The 9,871-nt window shown below is 42.7% G+C and overlaps 1 pseudogene; it reads left to right on the forward strand.

Moving 5' to 3' along the window:
* The window catches only part of LOC148002408 (spindlin-2-like), a 47,598-nt pseudogene extending 38,070 nt beyond the window's left edge, over window positions 1–9,528 (forward strand).
* Window positions 9,529–9,871: the final 343 nt, after the last annotated feature.

Here is a 9,871-nt window from a genome sequence, read left to right on the forward strand (position 1 = left end):
AGACCCACCGGCATAGGGCGGTGCTGCCCACAGTAGACCAGGCTCTCCAACATCAGTGAACAGGCAAGGAAATGCCACATGGACATAGTCAAGGCCAATCTGATGGAAGAAGCTCCTCGAGGGAGGTTCTTTCCTCCAAGACTAGCCATCACAAGAAATCAATGAAAATAAAAAAGAAAAGAAATCAATAGCTTCAGGGGGAGCATGGCTTATCCATGGAGGCTGCCTCCATTTGAACTCAACAGTTGATCTTGTAGATATATTTTGTAACATGTTTTTTAACCCTCACACCAAACCCCGTTCTAACCTAATCACCTAAGGGGAGATGGAGTGGAAAGTAAGTTTTTAAAAAATAATTGGTGCAGAAGGAAATGCTTCTTGCAAATAAAGCAAAAAAGGAAGCATTTCTGCATCCTAGATGCTTTCCTCGCATCATCTGTGCAAAGATAATGAAAACCGTTATGTTCCAGGTACCATAATTTCCATTGTTACAAATCATATAAATAATACTGCTTATCACTCATAAAAGACATTGGCACTAATCGTTTTGATGTGTTTTTCTAACTCACTCCTAATGTAGATCTGATGAACTGGAATTGTTCGCCTGCTCACTTATACATGAGGGACGTGAGGTTTAAAGGTCGAGCCAATTTCCCAATACTCTAAGCTAATAAATGGCAGAGTAAGACAGCCGCACTTTCTCTGGCTTCATGGCATGGCCTCGTGAGAAATGCAAGTCAGGTTACCATGGCAGGGAATTCCAAGGATCAGTACATGGCAGCTGAAAGTTGTCTTGGATGCAAGACTGGGATTGAGGCTCAAGTCATCCGAGCCCCAGCTCAGGATTCCTGAAAGAGAACACCAGAATATGTTACAGAGCAAGGAGACTAAACTAAACATCTGGAAGTCCACAGCAGATTGTACAGATCCAGAGTTGAGGGTTCATAAGTATGTTGGTCTTTGTGGGGATGGAAAGGAACACTTATTTAGATCCCCACCTCCTACTATGTGCTACTACAGTGGAGGCAATGCCTTAAGTCCAAGGTTTTTTGTTTTGTTTCTGTGTGTGTGTGTGTGTGTGTGTGTGTGTGTGTGTGTGTGTGTGTGTACATACGTGCATGTGCAGTGTATAATGTAGGGACTAATCCATTTCTCTTCTACCTTATTCATTAAAGCAGCATTTCTCAGGCAAACCCAGAGTTCACCAATATGACTAGTCTTGACAGCTATCTTGCCCTGGGGATCTGCCCTATCTCTACCTCCCTGGACTGGGATTCTATGTGGGCCACAAAGCCTACCCATCATTTACCTGAGACCTGTGAGTCATCTACTCAACTGCTAAGGTTCAAGTCCCAGTGTTGGACCCATCTCCTTTACTTTTGTTTTCTTATTCTTTTTTTTTTTCTGTCTTGGTCATAATATCAGAACCAGGTTAAGGTATGACTGGCTCACTCAAACAATCACTCAAATCCCACCACACCAATGTGTTCTAATAAGGAGGAGGACCCTGCTGACTCTCTGTCCTGTAAAGTCTGACCTTAACAGATGAGTTAAAGGACAGGATTATCCTAGTGGGTGATTGTGAACGCTGTTGTTGAGGTTGAGGGAGGCTGGCAAATGAGGGACCACAGCTGAGTCACTTATAATAACAGATACATAGCTGAGTGTGGTAGTGCATACCTATATTCTCAATACTCGCGAAGATCACAAGTTCAAATCCAGCCTGGGCTACATTGTAAGTCCAAAGACAGCCTGGGCTACATCGTAAATCAAGGCCAGCCTTGGCTACAGAGTAAGTCCATGGCCAGCCAGGGCTACATAGTAAGTCCAAGGCCAACCTGGGCTACATAGAATGTCCAAGGTCTGATTGGCCTATTACATGACTCTTCTCCAAACAACAACAGGTTTTTTTTTTCCTTTTTGGTTTCTGTCTCTCCTATTTCCTCTACACTGATACCAGTGCTGTAGTTTGGGGGTGTGGGTGAGAAGTTTCATCATGTCTGATGGTCCAGGATCTGCCAAGCAGCACGGCAAACCAAACAGTGCAGCAAACAAGTCTGTTTCGAATTTTGAAGAAAAATATGACACATGGGAAGTGCTGTCTGAAGAAATGGCTCTAAGATGGGACAACGCCTCGGGAGACTGAGCTTTGATTTTGTGCTAGTTTCCTCGTGAGAAAAACAATGATGTTCTCAACCAGAGTCTGTTTTGGGAATACAATGCTGTGCTTCATTTCAACACTGCATAATCTCCATATGGCCACCCTGCAAATCTTGTCTGATATTAAACAGATTATAGGAGAGACAAGTTGAGTATAAACACTGTCATTAAAAAGGGTTTAAACCATGAATTTTTTTTAAATTTTTGTCTGTGGTACCAGGTTCAGTGTTTTGCATAAACTCTAAAACACGGCAATTTCTTTCTTTTTTTTTTTTTTTAATCGCCAAACAGAATTGACCTTATATTTTTCTATCAAGGTCTAATCGAGAAGACAAAATATCATTCTTTGCTTTAAAAAAGAAAACTAACTGTGTTTCATTGGCTTTTTTTGTTAATTTTTTATTTTAGTGTTTTGGGGTTAATTTTAACAATTATTTTTCATTGAATTAATTATTTTCTCATTTTCTGGTATAGATAAAAATTTAGGTTGCTGGTCTTTGTTTCTAATCTAAGAATTAGTGTTGTAAATAAAATTTCCTCTTAGCACCTCCATAGTTATGTCTCACACATTTTGATAGTATGTTTCTTATCTTAGTTTATTTTATTACTGTTACATACTTTCATGGTTTCTTGATATGTGTATTACTTGTGAATGAGTAATTGAATGTTTCTGGACTGAGAGACTCCTGTTCTCTCATTGAAGACGTCCATTTTAGTTTTGTTGTATTAGCAGAACACATCCCGAGGGGCTGGAGATGCAGCTCAGTGGACAGAGTGCTCACTTGGCTCTCACACAGCTCTGGGCTCCACCTACAGTACCTCATCAGCCTGGTGTGGTGGTCCATGCCCAGAGTCCCATTACCAGGAGGAGAACCAGGAGTTCAAAATCATCCTCGGGTGCATAGTGTGTTTGAGGCCAGCCTGGGCTACATCAAACCTGTATATACAAATATGTCCCAGAAGACATCCTTTCTTAGGCATTTGCCACACTTTGTTCTGTGGTTTCTGAGTGTCTGAAAAGTCCAAGGTACTTGAAGGAAAAGAACATCCTGGTGCTACTAGGGACTGTCAGTCAGAGACATTGGCTGGTGACGTCATCTCATCTGAGCAGGTTTTCTGCCTGCTTCTGTTGCTGATGGGCTGATGCGTGTCCACAGCTTTACTCATAATCGCCTGCTTCCTTTTAGCTGTACCCATTCTTGCTTCCTGCTGAAGCCGTGATGGAGTTAGTTACACAAAGAATTGGGGTCTCCTTCCAGCCCACTGGTTCTCTCAACAATAAGTTCTTTCTCTGTAGAAATAGTTTCTCTGTTGCCTACATTATCAGAAAAAAATAGAACACTCTTTTCTGTTTTATTTTGACACTGGGTTTCATTATGTAGGTAGGGCTGGCCTGAAACTCACTGTATAAACCAGGTAGGCCTTGAACTCAGAGAGATCATCTTGCTTCTGAGTGCTGGGATTAAAGGGCATACCTGGCTCCTTCTTTTTTTAATTTGTTTTTTAAATGTATCTCTATGGTGTGTGTGTGTGTGTTTGTGTGTGTTTGTGTATGTGTATGTGTGTGTGTTTATGTGAGTGGGTGTGTGTGTGTTTGTGTTTGTGTGTATGTGTGTGTGTATATGTGAGTGTGTGTGTGTTTGTGTGTGATTGTGTGTGTATGTGTGTGTTTGTGTGAGTGGGTGTGTGTGTTTGTGTTTGTGTGTATATGTGAGTGTGTGTGTTTGTGTTTATGTGTGTGTATGTGAGTGTGTGTGTGTGTCTGTGTTTGTGTGTGTGTATGTGTGCGTGTATGTGAGTGTGTGCGTGTGTGTGTTTGTTTGTGTATGTGTGTGGGGGTGTTTTGACCAAAGAGTCCATCAGATCATCTGAACCCTGATCCTCTGCAAGAGCAACCAGTGTTCCTAACCAGTGAGCCATCTCCCCAGCCCCTTCTGCCTGCTCTAAACTCCACTTCATTGTTCATCTTGCCCAGACATGCCTTTAATTCCTACTCTTAGTGTTTGTTTTAATTCAGTGAGTTCCTATTCAATTTTCTCTTGTTTCTTCTATTACCTCACCAAGATGACGTGTATCCTTTTGTTTTGGAAGTTTCTCATTGACGACGCTTGAATCCTGGCTGTAAAATCCTTGCTGACAATTCTGACAATGGTTTTCTCTTGGTGCCACCACCTGGGAACTGGTTTTTCTCCTCTGCTTTTCATTCAGGGGGATGGTCATGGTGTGACGTGATTTCCATTTTGACATCGTTTGTCTAAGATGTCAGCAGTCCTGACACTGTGGTGCAGTGGCTGTTTATCCTTCATAACCTTTTCGTGGTGTTTTGGTTTTTCTGGATTTGCCTGATTGAATAAAAGGGATTATACCTCCAGTCCACACCGACAGGCATATCTTAGAGGGGTCAGGAAGAGTGGTTCTCAACCTTCCTAACCTAAACTTTTCATACAGCTCCACCAACTGTAAAATTATTTCATTGCTACTTCATAACTATAATTTTGCTATAGTTATGAATTGTGATGTAAATGTCTGATATACAGGATATATGATATGTGACTCCTGTGCAAGGGCCATTTGAGCTCATAAAAGGGTCTCAATCCAAGGGTTAACGACCACTGATCTGGACTTAGTGGGAGGCCCTTACCGACGTAGATGGGTTGCCCAGTGTTGCTGGGGAGACGTCTCCATCTCTGGAAGGCAAAGGATCTTCCATGATCAGGCTTTTTCCTGGGTCCCTCTGGAATAGTGGACACACTCTTGATGGTTACTGATGGATCATCTGACTCCAGGCAGTTTTCTTTTATATCCTCGAAGATGAAGATTCTAAAAAGGGTTCTGGTAGCCAAAAGCAGTGGCTGAAGGTATCCCTGGTGATCTTTCCCTTACCTAATGGCTCCTTGTCCCCACAAGGCCAACAGTAGATGTCTGATGCCTCCCAAGCTGCACCTTTCCAATCTACACTCTTCCTCTGTGCTGTTTCTTTCATGAAGAGCACACACGCTAACCCTGAACCCATCTTGTCTTCAGTCAGCACAAACAACCTCGTCCTCTCTGCCAGCTTCGCTTTCCCATATGACCCAGCTGCTCACAATTCTGAGGCATGTTCATGCTTGTATGGATAAACAGAATGGTACCGATTGGCTAGTCTATAATGACGCAGATTCTGTATGATTCTGATTCAGAAGCCTGTAAATCGGAGATGAAGAGACCATCTGCAGAGGAAGGAGTTCTTGTCGGATGTTGTCACCACAAAGGGATCCAATGGGCTAGGAAGACAAGAGAGGGAGCCAAACTCTCTTTCATAATTTAACCTTTTCCACAATAACATCATTAATGGATCTTTATTTGTAGGTCGCATCCCTCTTGACCTAATCAATTCTTCACAACTACATTCCCACTGGGGACTAATCTTCAGAAAATTACTTTTGGGAGAAAACATTCAAACCAGAGATGACGGTGAATATTTGGAAATCTATAGTGGTGGTGGGCATTATTCTTCCCACGTCGTGTACCCGTAAGATCTCTAACTACCTCCTTCCCCATGCTAGCCTCACTGAATACGTGAATTCCGGGTGATTGATGACGTACAGACACCAAAGCTCATTGCCATATCCTGTCACCAGTATCAAGCTCGAAACAGCAAGAGCCATGTGTGGGAAGGAAAAGATGAGTAAATTTTACGGTATCTCTAAACTATAAACCCCCAATTTAATCAAAACATTGTTTTAGGCTCAGTTCTCTTATATCGATGTTCTTTAAATGTACAAGTCAGTGGGCTTGCTGTGACTCCTTGTACAGGTTTATACTGTACATTAGCCATCTTCATCCTCACAACTCACCTCCATTTCCACCTGCACACACACACACACACACACACACACACACACACACACACACACACACCCTACTGCTCCCCTTCCTCTTCCTAAATGCCCCCTTTCACATAATATCCCTTATTAAAATCTAAATTTCACAATCATCTGTTTGAGTCTGGCTTGTTTCACTTAACATATTGTATTTTACACTCACATCCATTTTTCTGAGAACAAAACCCTTTCCTCTTACACGTAGATGAGAATCACATCAAAGTATATCACATTTTTTAATCCATTCATCCAGTGTTCAACAGCTAAGGTTATTCCAATGGCTTGTCTATTGCACACAGTGTGGCAATCAGAATGCATGTGCATTCTGGGTCCTGGTTAGTTTTATTGTCAGTTTGACTCAACCTGGGAAGAGGGATCCTCAGCTGAAGAATCGCCTCCATCAGATTGGCCTTTGGCCACATCTGTAAGGAATTTTTTTGATGGTTGATGTGGAAGGGTCTAGCCCACTATGGGGAGTGTCATCCCCTATGAAGGTGGCCCTGGGTTGTAGGAGAAGGAGAGAAAGCTGAGTAGGTCATGGATAGCAATCCAATACCCAGCATTTCTAAGTTGTCTCTGCTTCCTTTACTGCCTCCAGAGTCCTGCCTGAGTTCCTGCCCCAACGTCGCTCAGTAACAGACGGGAACCTAGAAGATAGAGTGAGACAAACTCTTTCCTCCTCAAGTTGACGACTATGATGAGATTGTTCTTCTTGTTGTCTACTTGTTCTTCCCTTTTTTGAAAGTTGTCTCTGTTCATTGTTCTTAGAAAGATGATATTACATGTTTTCTCATGGGCTCTCTTTCTCTGTGTCTCTCTCTGTCTCTGTCTCTGTCTCTGTCTCTCTCTGTATTTGTGTGTTTGAGTGTGTATATGTGTATGTTTGTGTGTGTGTTTGGGTGTGCATATGCGTGTGTTTGTGTTTGTATGTATGTGTGTGTTTGTGTGTTTGTGTATGTATGAGTGTTTCTCTGTGTATGTGTGTGTGTGTGTGTGTGTGAGTGTGTGTGTGTGTGTGTGTGTGTGTGTGCTTTCCAGGCTTGAAAAAAATCCCCAAGGCTGTAAATCTCAGCAGGTGCCTAGAGAAGGAAGATGAAGGGGAGAAAAGGGGGAAAAAATCATGTCATGTGAGTTAACCCCACATTGAGGTCAGCCACATAGTGGACAACAGTCACATAATGGTAGAGGAGTCATGAGAGCAGACAGAGAGGAAAACTCAAAGAGTGAAGGAAAATGTGCTTAAAACTACGATAGAAGGGAGAAAAGGAAGACGGTGCACTTAGAAAAGTGGACAGATTTTAAAAGCTGCAATAAGTTGTTAAGCTCTAAGTACATTTAAAAAATTATGATGTTAAAGTGGAAGGGAATTATTGGGAAGAGGGAAGGGAGGGTCAGAGTGTAGTGGGGACAGGGGAGGGTTCTGAAAAGAATACTTTGAAGATCTGAAGAACTATGTGACACAAACAATTAAAGTGCCCTGTAATTTACAGGTAAATTCCATCCTTACCTTCATCCAGTATTCTGTCTACCCATATTTCAAAAATAAAATTACCTCATCTATTTCATCCTGTTTTGCTGCATTTGATCTAATAAATTCCTTGTAACCAGAAGTGCTGGTAAATGTTAAAGATTTTAAAAAAAATTACTGGTCGATGTCGTGTTTGTCATCAGTTTATCCTTACTTTGGAAGCAGGTCAGGAGATAATTTTTCCTCCTTCTTTGCAAAAAATCCATAACTCATGATTGCCATTTACTTCAATACAAGGCATTTAATCCTGGCAAATTCCAGCTTTTTTTGAAAAAAAATGGCCCTCCTGTAATTGTGGGTTTTGATAAAGCTAATTTTGGGGTGCTATCCAGTGGGCTGCCTCAGAGAGAGAGGATACCAACATTTCTGATACGGAGAATGGCTTAAAGATAACCAAAGGAAAGATAGGAGCTGGGAAAATAACCACCAAGGATGTTGGTGAATCAGAAACCAAAGACTTTTTCAGAAAAAAAAAAAGCATGAAAAGAGCTACATGGGCAGATTGTGACTCCAGTCATCAGAATATTTTGGTGGGGACTTTATTTTGGGTCTCCACGAGGCTACATGAGAAGCTAAAACCTAGATGCTGGAAGTGTCTAAGCGTAACTAGGGAAGGAACTGGGCTGAGAGGGCTTCTATGACGTAAGCAGGGCCTGGATGATGTCACAGAGAGAAGGGCGGAGGTTGCACTTCTCTTCCACTTGGGGGCACTTGACTCCTTGAAAGTGGGTTCACTATCTTCCCAGCGGGGTGTGAAAGCCAGTTCAGCTCCTGAACCCCACAATTGTTCAACAGGCTTTTGGTGCCTGACCGGTTTCCGAAGACAGAATCTGGACGACTAGGACATTTTCTTTCGGTAAATATGTTTATGAAGATAACGGGGACCCTTGTAGCCCAGAAAGCTAAAATTTTTCCCTCGTGCAGTGAGTAAGCGTATGTTCTGATGTCTTCCACGTTTGAGAGCTCGGCGGATGGTCTAGGCTAGTCAGCCTAAGAGTTTATTATCCTTTGCTAACAATATCTAATTCATAATTCTACTAAAATGCCAAAGCTCCTTTCTGTGCCTGTGCATTTTAGGAGATAATATTTCTTTTTGATGTTGTTGTTGTTGTTGTTGTTGTTGTTGTTTTTCGGAGCTGAGGACCGAACCCAGGGCCTTGTGCTTCCTTGGCAACTGCTCTACCACTGAGTTAAATCCCAACAACAGGAGATATTATTTCTAAGTGGCTGTTGTTGCCTACACAAAAGATTCTTGTTGCGGTCGAAGATGCAACAGCTTCGTGGAATAAACCTGGGGCTGGGTCAGGATGCACAGTACAGAAAGCCAGTGGACTGGTGTGCTGTGTCCCTGGGCAGACACTTGTGGATGTTGCCACATAGTTCATAGTTAGAGGGTAGAAGAGGAGTGTGGCCACCATTCTGGCTCCTTTGCTATCCTTTCTCTGTTCTGCTTGCTTAAAGTGGAGACAGGGATACTTAATCCCACACTGACCTCCCCATTCAAGAAGAGGTTCCTCAGTAGAGGCAAAGTGCCTCGGGCTGAAGAAATGTGTTTCCTCAAGTGAAAGACGCCCATCTCGCAAGGGTCATGGTTGGCCGAGCAGTGGAGCATAAATTTGAGGGCAAACATGGCTCTAAGGACAACTGGAGGGGGGTGGTCCTAGCCCAGGTACCCATCATGAAGGGCAGATTTTACATCACATACGAGAAAGATTCATCCTATACATCTACCAGCTCCTGGATGATTACGCAGAAGGTAACCTCCTTATCATTCCAGAGACTCCTTCAGCAGAGATGAAGTCAGACATTCACAGCGACATCTTAGCAGGTCAATGTGTGTAGTTCACCAGAAGCGACGGGTCCAAAAAGATCGGCAAAGTCATTTACCAAGTTCCAGCCAAGCCTTCCGTGTACTTCGTGAAGTTTGATGGCGACGTCCACATCTACGTCTATAATCTGGTGGAAAAGATCCGTTAAGGTGAAATTCACAAAGTAAGGAGGACATAGATGGGGAATTTAGAGGATTGGGGGGAAATGTTTGTTTTTCTGTGTCTCAGATACACAAGGGCCTTTGACAACTCCAGTATCTTTTCCAGTGGAATTTGTTTTTGCTCTAAAAATTAAAATGTGCGATGTGACGTGTTGTGTGTGAACAGTTTGGTGGAGGAGACGGGCTGTGGTGGATGGAACATGGAGAGGAAGCCGGAAAGGTCAAGGCTGTGAACAGTAAGTCTAATGTCATGTAGACTAAAACAAACAGGACTGAGCTGGTCTGGTCTTTAGGGAGAGAAAAGAACTGGAGATGACGCTTAGAGGATCA

Source organism: Rattus norvegicus, chromosome 11, assembly GCF_021556685.1.
Source record: "Rattus norvegicus strain SHRSP/BbbUtx chromosome 11, alternate assembly SHRSP_T2T, whole genome shotgun sequence".
In the NCBI taxonomy this organism is placed as follows: Eukaryota; Metazoa; Chordata; class Mammalia; order Rodentia; family Muridae; genus Rattus; species Rattus norvegicus.